Consider the following 17,181-nt stretch of genomic DNA (forward strand, 5'->3'; position numbering starts at 1 on the left):
TGAGGGACACCTATTAGCAAAAGTATATAGGTATAGGACACGCCCCCCTTAAAGGAGAGTTGTAAGAAAATTAAAATGATTGGTTAAACCACAAGTGCTTTTTACCACTACTGTCCCTTTATATTGGCTTTTGGTATTTACTAATGCAGCAATTTAGAAATTGGCTGAAAGGTTTAGCACTGGAAACACGTTTTGAAAGATAAAACGTACAATTTTATATACATCTATAGATCAGACCAAAATGAGGAGGAATGAAGGACAGAGGGGCATTGCCCGAAATCAGGGACAGTCCCTCTAAATCATTTTGGCAGCAAATTTCGATTCAGTTTTAGTTTTAGTCCTAGGACTAAAATGGCATTTTAGTTTTAGTCCCATTTTAGTCATCTGCAATTATTTTAGTTTTAGTCGTATTCAGTCGACTAAATCTCCAGGACATTTTAGTCATCTAAAATCTAATGGGCAGAGTTAAATTATAATGCATTATTTAAGCATTTCTTTACAATTTCCAAACTCAATGTATACTGCTATAGGGAAAAATCTAATATGGGATCCCATCCCATCCCTGATCCCATGCTTGATCCATCTACCCCCCGATCCCATCCCTGATCCAGCCACCCCTTGATCTTGTCCCTGATCCAGCCACCCCCTGATCCCGTCCCTGCTCCATCCACCCCCCATCCCATCCCTGATCCAGCCACCTCCTGATCCCGTCCCTGCTCCATCCATCCCCCCATCCCATCCTGGCTCCATCCACCTCCCCTGATCCCATCCTGGCTCCATCCACCTTCCCCCAATCCCAACCCAGCTCCATCCATTGTGGCAGGTTAAGGGGGGAGAGCCACACCAATGGACTAGCCTGCTTGGTTGCCAGAGGGGGTGTTATTTTACCGGGGGGTGCATGTTTTACCACACTAGGTGATACCAACCCTAGTGATGCCACTGCTGGGACACATCACATGAAGGCCCTGTTCAACCCTTCCCCCTCACTTATCCAAGCCAACAGCCTGACCCAAGACTGCACTGTTGACTTTCAACTCTTTTCTGTGAAAACTGGAAGTTCAGGGAAGCAGCACTGAGAAACATGGGCCAGTAGCATTGAAAGTTGTAAACTGCAAGGGCAGAGGTAAAAATGTTCACAAATAGTTTTCTGGGGAATGTTTATTTTATTGTGCTCAATGTGTTAAATTAAAAAACGCTGAGGGTTTAATACTACTTAAGGCATATTGATTAGGATTGAGGATTGCTACAAATGAGAAAAATGTTTGCCTTGACTTCCACTCACCAATATATCCTATTTAAACTATCTAGATTGATTTGATACAATAACTAATTACTTATTATATTATCTAACTTCACTAATTGCTGCTTTGTTTTGTTCTAAAGTTCATTTCTATTTGATCAATAGGACGGCTTAGCTAATTCATTAATTCAGTTGATTAAGTGATCTGTAGCATCACAGGGATTATTCAGGGTTTAGCAGATTTAACTGTTTAGTTCTCTTATGTTAATAAACTGATTTTTTTATATTTGGGATGAACCATTATTAATAATCTGATCGTACATGTTCCTAGAGTAAGCTTAAAGTGGTTGTAAACCTTAGACATGAAAGGTGATCAAAGCATGTCCCTCTATAGTTTGTGCTTGTTTCAATCCAGAGCACTAATGCCCCGTACACACGAGCGGAATTTCCATCTGAAAAAGTGTGATGTGAGCTTTTGGTCAGATATTCCAACCATATGTATGCTCCATCCAACTTTTTCTGTCTGAATTTCCGCAAACGATTGAGAGCGGGTTCTCTATTTTTACGTTGGAAAAAGTTCCTATCGGAAATTCCGTTTGTCTGTATGCAATTTGGACGCGCAAAAGACCACACATACTCACAAATACCCCCCACCTTCCGCTGCCCTCTGGGGCTTCTACCGACTCACCTCTGTGATCAGTGAGCTGGAGAACAGATCCGCCCTGGCCCTGGATGTCCACCATAGAGATTTCCGGCGGATCAGATGGTCACCGGAGTCTCTATGATCATCTGAGGCCGGGCGCGATGGTATGACGTCACGCCCGGCCTCTGCGTTCAAAAAGCTGTCACCGCCACGGCTGGGAAGCCGCGATCGTTATTTTTATTTCAGGCTTCCCAGCCTACAGGTGAGATGTTGGGTCTTATTGACTGAAAGTGATCAAAACATTTTTTAATTTTTAAAAAGTGTCAAATTAGAAATTTTTTACGTAAAATTAACAATAATAAAAAAAAGTTTTTAAAGTGCCCCTGTCCGCTCGCATGTAGAAGTGGATGCATACGTAAGTAATATAAGCCACATATAATGACGGTGTTGAAACCACACATATGAGGTGTCACTGTGAATGTTAGAGCAAGAGCAATAATTCTAGCCCTAGACCTCCTCTGTAACTCAAAACATGTAACCAGTAAAAAATTTGAAAGTGTCGCCTATAGGCAGGGCTGGACTTACCATTGGGCTTGACTGGGCTCAAGCCCATGGGCCCCGCCCAATAGGGGGCCCCGCAGGCCCCACCGAGATACTTGGCTCCGCTCAGAGTCACGCCCAGTCCCGCCCTATGATGGACATAACACAGGGACTGGTCGTGACTGTGAGCTGAGCCGAGTACACTTGGCTACTCTCGGCTCCGCTCGGGACTGCGAGAGGACCCGAGAGCCACCGAGAGAACCCAAGAGCCATGGAGAGGACCCAAGAGCCTCCGAGAGCCGCCGAGAGGACCTGAGAGCCGCCAAGAGATACATAGGACTCTGTATCTCGGTGCCATTTTTAAACTTCTATTCCTTCCTAAACTTGGGGTGCGTGTTATACGCCAGCGCGTGTTATATGTCCATAAATACAGTAATGTATAGAAGGTAGGGCCCAAAAGTGACTCAAGCCCAGGGGCCCCCACAACCTTAAGTCCTGCCCTGCCTATAGGGATTTTTAAGTACTGAAGTTTGGCGCCATTCCATGAGCGTGTGCAATTTTGAGGCATGACCTGTTAGGTATCTATTTACTCAGTGCAACTTCACCTTTCACATTATACAAACAAATTGGGCTAACTTTACTTTTATTTTTATTTTTTTTAAAGCATGGAACAGTTGTTTTTTTTCCCAAGAAAACACGTTTAAAAAATTGCTGTGCATATACCGTGCGAGATAAAAGGTTGCAATGACCGCCATTGTATTCTCTAAGGTCTCTGCTAAAAAAAAAACATATATAATGTTTGGGGGTTTTATGTCATTTTTTAGCAAAAGAATTATAATTTGAATTTTTTACATGTAGGAGAGAAATGTCAGAATTAGCCTGGTGGACAAGTGGTTAAAGATAGCGGGTGCTTCAGCAACATCTCAGCAGCATCTTCATCAACTTCACAGATCAATATACGATACATATTTGGCAGCACGTCAAGAATCTTCAAATAACGTCCAAATGTTTTTTTTCGAACTGATCACAGCACAGCATAGAAAAGTTTCAGGGCCACGCAGGACCCCTTAGTCAGGCAAGTCATGGCATTGCATGAATGACAGTGAGGGATTACACAACCAAAAAACATTGTACTTTTCCACTGTTATATTTGGGTTGGTCTCGTTTTCTGTGAATTCGTCCTGCTGCACAGGGAGCATGTATGAGAAAAATACTGAGACTTCTAACTCAAATATGTAATAGTGATTAAAAGCAGATTACTGGGGTCACTATAAGCTAGCACCCCATAACTTGAAGTATCTACAATCAAAATAAATTGACAAAATATTGTGGCATAAATATGAAATATTATTCATTACATCTAATCCAGGAAAGGCATCACATCTCAACCTTTTGGCTAAGATCAAGTGTAGTATCTGTTCTTATCAGTTGCCAAAGGAGGCGCTGTTCCATCCCTAATAGAGAGGGTTTGGTCAGCACTCTCCGATGGCGTAATTAGCTTCCAGAAGGACGGTTTCAGTAGGGGTCACGTTAGGCCGCCCGACAGTAAACTGGGGGCCGATGCATGGTCGAGACTGAGCCGTCTGGAAGGGTGCTCCCGGTGAGGATGGGTGTTGCTACTGGTCTGACCCAGAGGGTCGAGTACCTGGCCTTCTGGCCTGGATTGGGGTAGTTCTAGCCCTGGACAGTCTTTCGGGAGTGAATACCGGCTCCTCTCTAAGCTGCGGGGGAGGAGCGGTTAGTACTTCCTGAATGTAATTAGGTAGGAGTGACGGGAGCGACGGTGGAGCCTGATGACAAAGGGCTCTCACCAAGCTTCCTGATCTTCATGCCTTCCTGCCTGGGGTGGGGGCTACTGTGGTCCAGACCGTTGGTCAGGGCGGTCTTGAAAGCCTTTGGAGTATGTGCCCCTGGAGTGGCACTCCAGGGGTGCCTTAAGATGGATTTTGGGCACCACGGTCACTGCACCAATAGCACGCTTTTTTAGCACCTGCCTCTTGGGCCGGCCTTTTGGCTGGGACCAGAGGAATTTTCGATTCCTGGCCGGAGGGCCTGGTCATTGTTTTACACAATGGCCACCTTTTCACTCTCCTCTCCACTATCCCTTCCCCACTTTATTTATTTATTTTCTTGTGTGTGTGTCATGTCTTAGTTTGTCACTTTCACTGTTTGCTGTGACAAGTAGGGTCACAGGTCCCAGGGCCTGTCCTGAAAGTCCGGGGAGGGGATGGACATGGCCTTCTGGCTTAGCTCGCCCTCTCTCTTAGGGTTGGGGTCTCCCTCTGGGGGAGCCTCACCTAGTATTTGGGTGGGTCTGTTTTCGGCAGACCTTCCAAAGAACGGGGTCTGCCTGGTTTCGGCCAGAAAGACCAAGTTTTACACGTCCTTGTCCCTGTCTGGAGTCTAACGCCCCGGGGGATTCGGGACAAGACCCTCTGATTTTAGAGGGCTTGTGTACCTGTGTGCACTTTGTTGTGTCACTCTTTATGTGTGTGCACATTTTTTATGTACTGGGTGAAGTTTTTGAGTGTGTTTTGCACACCACAGGCTTTCAAAAAAAAAAAAAAGATCCAGGAAAGGCATAATACTAGAATTTAAAAAAGAGGGTAATATTCGGGCTTGGGAAAAAACAGCATGCAGCAGCTGAACGCTATAACCCAGATATAAGGTATAAATAAATGTGTAGAAAAAAGTGCAGCGCTAAAATATATGGAGAAAGTTTTTTGGCACAACTTACAGAAAAGTGCAAATTAGTGACCATATAATGTGAACAGTGTTACCATAAATCACATACAAAACAAAAAAATGCTAAATAATGCAAAAAACTTGCATAAATCACATATAAAATCGCATATAAACCAAGAAATTGCTGAATACTGCAAATAAATAAAACTTGCATAGATCAAGCAAAACTAAGGAATATACAAGACCAAAAGATATATGGAGAGTGCTACAATAAAAGTGCAAAAAATATGATGAGAAAAAATAATTAAATATATAGTTAATATCTAAAGGAAGTCCATAAAAGTGACTAAAAATCTTCATATGAATATGTGACTTGGTGTGATTGCTTGACCTCGTGATACCCGTCACCTCTAGTAAAAGAAAGGCTTACCGGACCACCAGCGCCCCCCCCCCCCTTTCTCAGGGAGGTCAAAGAGCCCGAATTGGATCACAGATCCCCAGAAATGAACTCCAGATCTCCTGGGCCTCCTTGATCTCTTCTTGTCAATGACCTCTGTGTCCCGGATGGTCTCTCAATCACGGTAAGTATCCCAAGTGTTCAAAAGATTGTGCACATCTTGCAAAAAAGATATGATACTCCAAATAGTGTGATATTGTCTCATCAAAAAGATTTATTGGAGTAAATGACACAAATGCAGTTTGGGAGCTTCCACAAGTCTCCAATTAGCATAAAAACAGGTTTAAAACAAAGAGTTGCTAGCAAGTAAAAAGTCCTGTATTTAAAAAGCGATCGCTCATGCGCAGAGCGTGTGAGGGCGTGACTACCCTAATACTAGAATTCAAAGCACTTTTGCCCTAGGTTCACATCTATTCGTTTGCAGTTGATGAGTTCCAGTGCGTTTCAGTGTGTTTTGCAGTGCATTTAGGGTTTTAGAACATGCAACATTTTTGTGTTTTTTCATGCAGTTTTCATGCGTTTTGTGTTTTTTTTTTCTCTGTAACAAACTGTGACTAGCTGGTTGTTAAGGAGTGACCTGGAAAGCCGGCTGCTGCATCCTTAACAACTGATGGGTCATCTGCTGCCAGCTGAATGTAAAAACAAGAATTGTCAGCAATAAAAAAAATTGGGGAAAAAATGGCATGGGTCCCCCTCAAAATCCATACCAGAACTGAAGTGAGCACCCCCGCATCCTGAACCATACCAGGCCACATGCCCTCAACATGGGAGGGGGTGCTTTGGGGCAGGGAGGGCTCTGCCCCCCCAAAGCACCTTTGGGACAAGGGCCTCTTTCCCATTACCTTGGCCGGTGGTAGTCTGGGTATGCGGGTGGGGGGCTTATTGGAATCTGGAAACCCTGCTCCCCAGATCCCCACCATGTGATTGATCAGTACTAGGGATGAGCTTCGTGTTCGAGTCGAACGTACGTTCGACTCGAACATTGGCTGTTCGTGCGTTCGGCGAATTCCGAACGTTTTGGCCGTTCGCGTCAAAAATCGAGTGACGCGCGCGCGGACCATAATGCACTGCGTTGGCGCAGTGCATTGCTGCCCGATGATTGGCCAAGCATGCACTGTGACCCCGCATGCTTGGCCAATCGCAGCGCCGGCAGCGAGGAGAGCCATGATTGGCCACAGGCATCCTGCCTGTGGCCAATCATAGCTCAGGCTGTGTAGTGCACGCCCCACACTATATAAGGCCGCCTTTGAGGCGGCCTCGTGTAGTGTGTTACTTAGCATCTGAAGCAGTGGGTGTTCTGTGTACCTTCAACACAGTACACACCAATCGTTTTTGGCTGATTTCCTATCTTGCTGCTGTGTAGTGGTTGTTGTCTGTGCCCTGACTGCAGTATACACCACTATATTCACCTCACCTATATAGCTAGTGATCTAGCTTTAACCACTTAACAACTGCCCATTGCCGATTAACGGCTTCAGGGGGGTTGTTTAACTCTGAGAGGCCGTTAATTAACGGCCTCCCAGAATTCTGCTCTCGCGTGCCCCGAGGTGTGCGCACTCGAGAGCATCCGTGACCGCCGGGTCGCATCACGGATCACGGTAAACGGCCGCTCATAGCGGCCGTTTACCACGTGATTGCTCCGTCAAATGACGGAGTGATCACTTGGAAACAAACCGGCGTCATGTTATGACGCCTGTTCCTCCCTCCCCTCTCTGTACCGATCGGTACAGCGGAGGGGAAAGAGATCGGTGTCAGCAGCGATGTGGGCTGCATCTGCAGTGCCCACATCGCTGCTCACCGAATTTAACCCCTCAATTCCCTGCCAATACTCTGCAATACCAGTGCATACTCTGCAGTACCCTGCCATTACTCTGCAGTACCCCCCATTACTCTGCAGTAACCCCCATTACTCTGCAGTACCCCCCAATACTCTACAGTACCCGCCATTACTCTGCAGTACCCCCAATACTCTGCAGTACCCCCAATACTCTGCAGTACCCTGCCATTACTCTGCAGTGCAGTACCCTGCCATTACTCTGCAGTACCCCCCATTACTCTGCAGTAACCCCCATTACTCTGCAGTACCCCCAATACTCTGCAGTACCCTGCCATTACTCTGTAGTACCCCCCAATACTCTGCAGTACCCTGCTATTACTCTGTAGTACCCCGCCAATACCCCGCCAATACTCTGTAATACCCTGCCATAAATTGCCATACCCAGCCATACTCAGAGATACCCAGCCATACTCGGTGATACCCTGAAATACCCAGCCATAGACGCCCCCCACCCCTCACCGCCCTCCGGTGCTTCTACCAACTCGCCAGTACGATCAAAGCCAGAATCTTTTTTTTATTTTTTATTTCAGGCTTCCCAGCCTAGAGGTGAGATGTGGGGTCATATTGACCCCCCAGATTTCACTGTAAAGAGGACCTGTCACCCCATATTCCTATTACAAGGGATGTTTACATTTCTTGTAATAGGAATAAAAGTGATCAAAAATATATTTTTGGGGGAAAAAATGTCAAACTAAAATAAATAAAGTAAAATGAACAATAAAAAAATAAAATAAAAATTAAAGCGCCCATGTCCCCATGTGCTCGCATGTGCCACACATGTGAGGTATCGCCGAGAATGTTAGAGCGAGAGGAATAATTCTAGTCCTAGACCTCCTCTGCAACTCAAAACATGTAACCAGTAAAAAAAAAATTAAAGCGTCGCCTATGGGGATTTTTTAAGTAGCGACGTTTGGCGCCATTCCACGGGCATGTGCAATTTTGAAGAGTGACATGTTTGATATCTATTTACTCAGCATAACTTCATCTTTCACTTTATGCAAACATTGGGCTAACAAGTGGTTAATAATAGAGCTTGCAGTCAGTAGTGTTAGGAGATAGTGCGTGCTGTCTGCGTGCTCTGTACCCAGTACATACCGCTATAATATAGGGCAGGCCCCTACTTTCAAACATCCAACTTACAAACATCTCCTACTTGCAAACGCAAGGAGACAGCAGCAAGTGAGATGAAAAAAGATGGACGACAAAACAAATTATACAGGGGTGATAACCCTTCCCTATGTTTTCCAAAAAGCTTAAAGATATTTTTTTTGACTGGAGCTACACTTTAAAAATGTACCGGTTGAAAATGACAAACAGATTCAACTTAACACAACAAACCTACACAGTCCCTGTCTTGTTTGCACGCCTGTATACGGCTGTTCTGAGTATATAGGGCCTGGGGGCCACACGCATTTCCTTTTTTTAATATGGGTACGGGGTTCCCCTTAATATGCGTACAAGACCCAAATAGGCTGGTAATGGGCAGGGAGGGCTACCCATGCCATGTTTCTCAATGATTTTCAACCATATTGCAGGAACCAGATATAACATTAAAACCGCAAGCAGTTTTAAATGGTGTTATTTCCGTTTAATGTCATTTTGTGCAGGGACTGTTCTAAACACGGGAAACACGTGGCACTTTAATCGTCATTAAAATCAGTGCTCCCGCCAAAACGGCCGTTTTTAAAACTTTTTTTTGCAGTGACCCATGTCCCCTGAGGCAGGAGGCAGGTCCCCAAACCCTTTTTAGGACACTATCTTGCATATTAGCCGTTAAAATTAGCACTTTCCAATTCGAACGTTCGAGTCCCATAGACTTCAATGGGGTTCTAACGTTCGTACCGAACGCGGGGGTCGTTCGCAAGTTCTGGTGCGAACCGAACCGGGGGGTGTTCGGCTCATCCCTAATCAGTACCCCTACTCATTCACCAAAAAAAAAAAAGTGTCGTTTTGACAAGTCCTTTATTTAAAAAGCAAAAATAAAACACGATGTCCCCCGATGTAGATCCAACGCTGACAGCTGATGACTCATTGGTCGTTAAGGACACAGCTGCCAGCTTTCCAGCCCACTTCTTAAAAACTGGCTATTCACAACTAGTTATGGAGAAAAAAAATGCATGTATAAACGCATCAAAAACACAACACTTGCATTTTTGGTGTGGGTCCATTGAAGCCTATCACACGCAAAATGCAATCTGTTGCGGGGAAAAAAGTCCCTGACCCTTGACCAGGGTAGTCTAAAGGTCCCTTTTTACCTGTTACCCATTCCACTCCAACCTCCACCCCATTATCAACCCGTAAAGTAAGAGACCACACCTTGCTTTGGAGTAAAATGGCCATAACAGCCTTTATTACGATACTCAAATACTCCAATCAAAATATATATAAATATATCTATATCTATATATAAATAACCAAACAGTATAAATATAACCATAAATATAACCATATCCATATAACCATAACCCACAACTGGTAACGAATAGCATCTAGCTAACATGCCCGGTCTGGTGATCTCTGACGGTGACCCATAACTTTACCAACCAACCAATCACTGCGGTACCCACTTGTAACTTTTCCAGGCCTCCAGCTGTGACCGCTCGGAGACAACCTCCGCAGTGACAACCATAACGGTATTCCCTCCAACGTTCAGGAATACACCGGAGGGACCCATCCTAGAATGGGCCCCCCACCCCATATCAGATGACTTCTGATTTACCGCCAACCGTCAAAGACCACCAGACACAACCGCCAACGTCCAATGCCTTCTGCACAGCTGTCATGACATCCGATCAACGCCACCTGAAAAAGAAGAAAAGAAACAACACCGGCAAATCCCAACAACCTAAACATAGGGCGGGAGGGTGGGAAAAACTGCCTCCTCTCTCTGTCCCCTCCGTCGAGCTGGACTTTGCTCCGCCCACTCCACCTCTTATAGGGCTCCTCCCCTGTCCCCACACTCACCACCAGCTCCTTCCCCTCAGGCTAATCCCCTTGCAGCTTAACCCTTAGTTCCCTTAAACATCCCTGTCATGCCCGGCCCTCCATTACTTCCCTCCTAGTCCATTCACTCCGGGCCTCACTTGACCAGGGTAGTCTAAAGGTCCCTTTTTACCTGTTACCCATTCCACTCCAACCTCCACCCCATTATCAACCCGTAAAGTAAGAGACCACACCTTGCTTTGGAGTAAAATGGCCATAACAGCCTTTATTACGATACTCAAATACTCCAATCAAAATATATATAAATATATCTATATCTATATATAAATAACCAAACAGTATAAATATAACCATAAATATAACCATATCCATATAACCATAACCCACAACTGGTAACGAATAGCATCTAGCTAACATGCCCGGTCTGGTGATCTCTGACGGTGACCCATAACTTTACCAACCAACCAATCACTGCGGTACCCACTTGTAACTTTTCCAGGCCTCCAGCTGTGACCGCTCGGAGACAACCTCCGCAGTGACAACCATAACGGTATTCCCTCCAACGTTCAGGAATACACCGGAGGGACCCATCCTAGAATGGGCCCCCCACCCCATATCAGATGACTTCTGATTTACCGCCAACCGTCAAAGACCACCAGACACAACCGCCACAGCCCAAAAGGGTGACTCCCTTACCCTTGAGGGCCACCCCACACCCGCAAGGCCATGTGGATACCCTCCTGCAACCCCAAGGACCACAAGGCAATCCCCCCATCGGACAAGTGAACCCCATCCCGTCTCAGGTACATGCCCACATAACCTCCCAGTTCGCAGTGGCGAACCACGACCCCACCCTGTAGGGCCACAAATCTCCCCACCACCTTATCGACCCCAATAAGGGTCCCATGGATGCTCGCCACCGAACGAGCCCAGCGCCAGGCCGTCCACGCCACAATGTCCGACCACACCAGTACAGTACCCGGCAACCCGAAGCGCAGACGCATGAAATCGGACTTGCCGTCCGCAATCAAATCCCTAACCCTCCGTACCCCCAGGTCATTCCCCCCCGCATGGATTCCCAGCACCGCCGGGGGACCGTCCCGAGACACATGTCTCTCAATCTCCTCCATCCACCGTCCCCACCACATTCCAGGGATACCCAACCACTGCAAGCATGCCTCCCCCCGGGAAATCCCACGTTGCCTGCCCTCGGGCTGTTGATCTCCTCTCCTGGCCCCCCAACATACGTAGGAGTGCCCCACAATCCAGACGAGGCGAGCCGGACCTCCGTCCGAAAAGAAAATCCACAGCGTAAACAGCCTCCACCCAGTAACATGGCATCCACCCCGACAGGACAACAACCACGCCAGCCCCCCAAACCCAAAGGAAGCCCAAAAGATTTTTGCAGGCGTGCAACCCTAAGAACATAATGTCTGCTCGTTACGTTTTTATTATTCCTGTGTCAGGTAAAGTTTTTTTTTTTTTTTTTTTTTTTTATATAGACCATCAAACCACCAACTGTGGCCTGACATAAGAACGAAAACGCCGAGACTTCCCTCTCCCTATCCGGCACTCTGCCGCCTCCTCCAAACCGCACCGGGCCGCCTCCGTGGCAGCCCCTATCCGGAACGAATGGGACGCAAATCCCTCTCATCCAACCCCACCGCCCGCAAGCACGTCCGAAACACCGAAACAAATGGTACTTTTGTACAAAAAAGGACCCACCCTCATGCCACAGGAAAAAGGGGGCCCTCCCCCCCCCCCCGTCACACTGCCTGAAAAAACCGTACCGCCGCCACCGGGCACACTCTGGAACCCGGCAACGCAAACAGGGACACCAGAACCCCCCTTGCCCAGCCGATCCCTGTTGGACCTGCGGAGCCAGAGCCCCACCCGATCAACTGCAACTCGAACCTCCCCAGCCAACAAACCCCCTGCCACCTTCTTGGACAGGCTAACCAACTCCCCCATCCCAAACGCCCCGAAGACGGCCAAAGAAAACGCCGCTGTGAACAGCCGCGTCTCAAATTCCACAGAGCACACCCGCTCCAGCTGAGCACAGATCACCTGCAAGACGGCGACCGTAACCGGCCTCCGCGTATCCCTCGTCCCGTGCTGCCACCTACCACCCTTCAGCGCCTGACGAACCCAAAAACCCGTAGTCCAGTCTACCACCCGCAACAGCGTAAACAAAAACGTCAAACCTGCCGTATTCCGACCGAGCGCAGAAACCGACACCCCCCGTTCCATATTCCAGGCCACAAAATAAAGCACCAACAACCACCAATCGGAGCCTCGATCACGTACCCCAGGCTCCCGAACCAGACCCGACCTTTCAGACCAACCGTGGAATAGGCCGCCCAGGTGGGCGCACTCACAGTCTGCTGGATCCATCCGGCGGCGACTCCAAGGGCAACCCCCAAATCCACTCCGGGAAATGGGCCCCTTACGCCTCCGCGCCCGGAACCAGCTCCCTGAACCTGTCCCACTGAAAACGAGACGGAGTAAGCCCACTCGTGTTCCACACCCGGTATGTACACAGCGTAAGCAAAAACATTCAACTGTAACCAACGAAGGACCCACTGCCGCATCAACCGCATCACTAGAGGGGATGAAGCCGACACCCGGTTCACCACCTGCACAACCCCCGTGCTGTCGCAATGAATGCGCAACTTCAGATTCCTACACTCCTCCCCCCACAGTTCCAAAGCCAACACCACCGGAAACAGTTCCAACAGAACCAGATTGCCCAAAAACCCCACCGCTCCCCAAGCCTCCGGCCACGGCTCCACGCACCACTTGCCCCAGAAAAACGCCCCGTAACCCGCATAACCAGCCGCGTCTGGGACCAAAGCCAAGACAAAATTGCCGACCGGGCCCGCCATCCACATGGCCCTCCCATTGTATGAGCCCAAAAAACCCGTGCTAAACCCCCAAATCCTCCCGGTGCTCCCTCCCCAACCGCACAAAATGGGTGGGAACGCTGACACCCGCCGTAGCCGCCGACAGCCGCCGGCAGAAAACCTTCCCACGGGAATGACCCTACATGCGAAGTTCGGCTTACCCAAGAGCGACTGTAACGTCCACAACTGGACCTTGCGCCGGCCCCAAATAACCTTAATTTCCCGCTGCAGCTCGACCAACTCGTCCTCCGGCAGCTGGCACTCCTTTGCCCGGGAGTCGATCACGATCCCCAGGAAACTCAGTTCCGACGTCGGGCCCACCGTCTTACCGGCCGCCCAGGGAACCCCAAACCTGCCTGCGATGTGCTGCAACGTAGACAGAAAAATCGCACACACAGCGGAGGCAGGCGGGCCCACACAGAGGAAGTCATCCAAATAGTGGACAACTGACTGCAGACCCGAAGCGTCCCTCACCACCCATACCAAAACGGAGCTAAACATCTCACGGTACACACACGAGATCGAGCAACCCATCGGTAGACACATAGCCACTAAACACTTGTCACGCCAGTGGCACCCCAACAGCCGAAAGCTAGCCGGATGACCCGGAAGCAGCCGGAACGCCGATTCCACACCGGCCTTGGCCATCAGCGCCCCCCGGCCCTAACGTCGCACCCACCGTACCGCAGCGTCAAACGACGTGTAAGACACCGTGCACCCCCTGGGTCACTGAAATCATGCACGGAGCCCCCGTGAGGAAAAGACAGGTGAAGAATAAGCCGAAACATCCCTGGCTCCTTCTTGGGGACCACCCCCAACGGGGAAACCACCAAGTCGGGCCACGGGTTATCCCCAAACGGCCCCCCCCATGCGCCCCCACGCCACCTCCTTCCGGCAGCTAGGCATCCACCACCCACGGATGTTCTAATGCGGACTACAAGAGTTCCGCAAGCCGAGGCACCCCAGGCAGCGAACACGGAATCCTGAAGCCAACCCGAAACCCCGCCACCAGCAAACGCGCCGCCACCCCGTCCGGATACCAACTCAGAAAAAGGGGGGCATCCTTGCCAGCATCCCCGGCGTCCTCCCTCTCCTGCGCAGCATCCCCGACTCGCTTCCCCTTCCGGAAGCACCGGGACCACATGTGAGTCCCGCCGCAACCGTAACACCCGTGCTTGAACGTGCACGCTCCCCCGAACTTGCAGGCCCCCTCAGTGTACTGCCAGCAGACCCCCCCACTTTGTTCGGGCCGGCAGCCCCCAAGGTAGGCGCCCCCCCCCCCGAAGAAACTGAGACGGGGGCCCCCGCCTACGACATAAGCCTCATCCAGAGGCTGATGCCCTCGTGGTCCCAGCGCAATTCCGACCGCACCGCCTTACGCTGCCGGAACTGCTCATCGTACCGGAGCCACGCCACCCCCCATAAACCCGACGGGCCTCCCCGATCACAACCATATAACAGAAAAGCGCCCAGCAATGCTCGGGGCTCTTCTCCCCAATGACGCTATCCAAAATGGCAAGCGCCCGGAGCCAATTGGAAAAGTGCGCGGCATCAGCCGACACCGCCGCTTCCCCAGCGGCCCCTCGAAACATACATACCCCTCACACCGCGCCGCGTCGGCCAACCGAACCATGTCCGACCGCGCCACCAAATCATGTTTGACCGCGTCAACCCCCCGATGCCCCCCCCCCTGTTGACGGCACCCGAGGTTCCACCGGCGCCGTAACCCCCGGGGTAGCAGAGGCCACCCCGAGGCCCCCCCGCCGGGGGAGCCACCCATGGGGTCACCAACGACGGCTAGGCCTGCCCCCCGGTCAAAACGCCCCGCCAAGGCCCACACCCGCATCCGTCCCGCCGATCCCGTACCCACACACCCGGCACCGCCGCCGCAGGAACCCCCGCCACCCCGCGTCACAAACCCCAGGCGTCACTGGCCTCCCCGCGCCCGCCCGCACCACCCCAGACGAACCCTGCAAAGCATTATACCTAACAAAGCATCAGGGGACTCACCTGGCTGACCCGGAACACTCCTCACAGCCGGACCGGCGACATCTCCCCCTGGAATGGGTAACTCCTCTTCATCCGACATCTCCCCCCGGACCGGCCATCCTGGACCCAGGTTGGCGGGGGTGCAAGCCCCCCGGGGGAAGAGACCCCGGAAGCTGAAGCCGCCACCCGTACAGGTGAGTCCGTGCCCCCGGCTGATTCCTCCGTGACAGCCTGGCGAAGGGAGCCAACCCTGCCAGCCCCTGGGACGGTGGACCCTCGGGCGCTCCTCACATCCATCCGGGTGGAGCAGCCTGCAGGCGGACCACGAACCTGCCCAGGCTTACTGGCTGTCCCCCTGCTCCGGGCCGCTGAATCCCTGTGAGAGCCAGCCCGAGCAGCCATCCCTCTCCCCACGCTGTGTCCTGCTGCAGCATCCCCCCCGCCCCCCCCAACTGGCTCCTAAGCCGCACGCCGGCCGCGTGACTCACCCGCTCCACCCCCCCCCCCCCGGGCCGCGGCGTGAAGACCGCTCCGGGCCCCCTGAGTCCCCCTGTGTCCGTTCGTCTGGGGGGAGCGATCCGTCCACCCCAGGGCTGCTGACTACCCGAGGTGGCAGAGGGTCCGGTCCAGGCGAACAATGCGCCGGAGGCCGCGACCTCCGCGCGCGTTGCAAGGGCTCACCCCTCCTCAGGTCCGGTCCCGATGTCCCCGCCAGGCCTCCTAGCCGCTCCCGCAGCCACACCGGTCCGCGTTCTTCCGCTGGCCGCCGCAGGCCCGCCAGCATGGTCTCGTCGTCCGCCATCTTCCAGAGGAGCAGTGGAAAAACTGCCTCCTCTCTCTGTCCCCTCCGTCGAACTGGACTTTGCTCCGCCCACTCCACCTCTTATAGGGCTCCTCCCCTGTCCCCACACTCACCACCAGCTCCTCCCCCTCAGGCTAATCCCCTTGCAGCTTAACCCTTAGTTCCCTTAAACATCCCTGTCATGCCCGGCCCTCCATTACTTCCCTCCTAGTCCATTCACTCCGGGCCTCACTTTCCAAAATTGAACTGGCTGAAAAGACGCATAGATGTGAACGTGTACCATAGGAAACCATGTTAAATGGACTGTAGAGCGTTTCTGCAAACATTAAAATAGCGCATAGGTGTGAACAACTTAAACTCAGGGATAAGATGCAGAATCATAAAATTCTTCTTATGATTTCTGCAGCTTTATATTATTGTAGTCCACGCCATCCCAAATGGCACCATATTTGTGGAAACCTCAGCTGCCTTTCCCAAACCGAGCCTCTGCCCTTTTTCTTTTGTCACGGCTTTATTCTCGCCTGAACTGATGACGGTCAGCACTCTTGCAGTATTACAATGTAATACAGAGGAGTAATGCTGACATAAACATGGCACGTAACTCTACAGATTGACAGCACAATCAATGTGCCATCAATTGGGATTCCATTGCTCATGCCCGAGCAAAGTCATCAAAATAAGGAGAGGGCCATCTCTCCTAAATGGCACACCTGGAAAAATGTTACTACCACTGTAAAATAACTTGTGTGTAAAGGGGCATTTCTCAACCTTTTTTCAGTTTCGGAACCCTATAAATGTATGCACAAACTCGGGCACCCCAATCTAAAGTGTAAAAATTAAAATTTTACTTATCAATGTAAAACCCAACTTGATTAAATGAACTTCACGCCAGAGGTTCCTCAATCACATCAGAGGTCCACTCATCACGTTTGAGTCCCCCCGTCACATCACAGACCCCATCACATCAGAGTCTCCCCATCCCTTAAAGAGGAAGTAAACCCTCTCTAATAAAAATTAAAAAAACACCCTGCAGGACAAAGGCATAATGAGCTAGTATGCCTAGCATACTAGCTCATTATGAATTGCTTACCTGAGATTGAAGCCCCCCGAAGCGACCCTCGTTCACCTCCTCCGTAGCCGCC

General features: G+C 50.4%; 1 pseudogene; it reads left to right on the forward strand.

Annotated features, from left to right (window-relative positions):
* Positions 1–3,799: 3,799 nt before the first annotated feature.
* On the forward strand, positions 3,800–3,907 carry LOC143979966 (U2 spliceosomal RNA; annotated as a pseudogene).
* Positions 3,908–17,181: the final 13,274 nt, after the last annotated feature.

This window comes from Lithobates pipiens, unplaced genomic scaffold, assembly GCF_037356315.1.
Source record: "Lithobates pipiens isolate NorthernLeopardFrog02 unplaced genomic scaffold, aLitPip1_a1.2 Scaffold_13, whole genome shotgun sequence".
In the NCBI taxonomy this organism is placed as follows: Eukaryota; Metazoa; Chordata; class Amphibia; order Anura; family Ranidae; genus Lithobates; species Lithobates pipiens.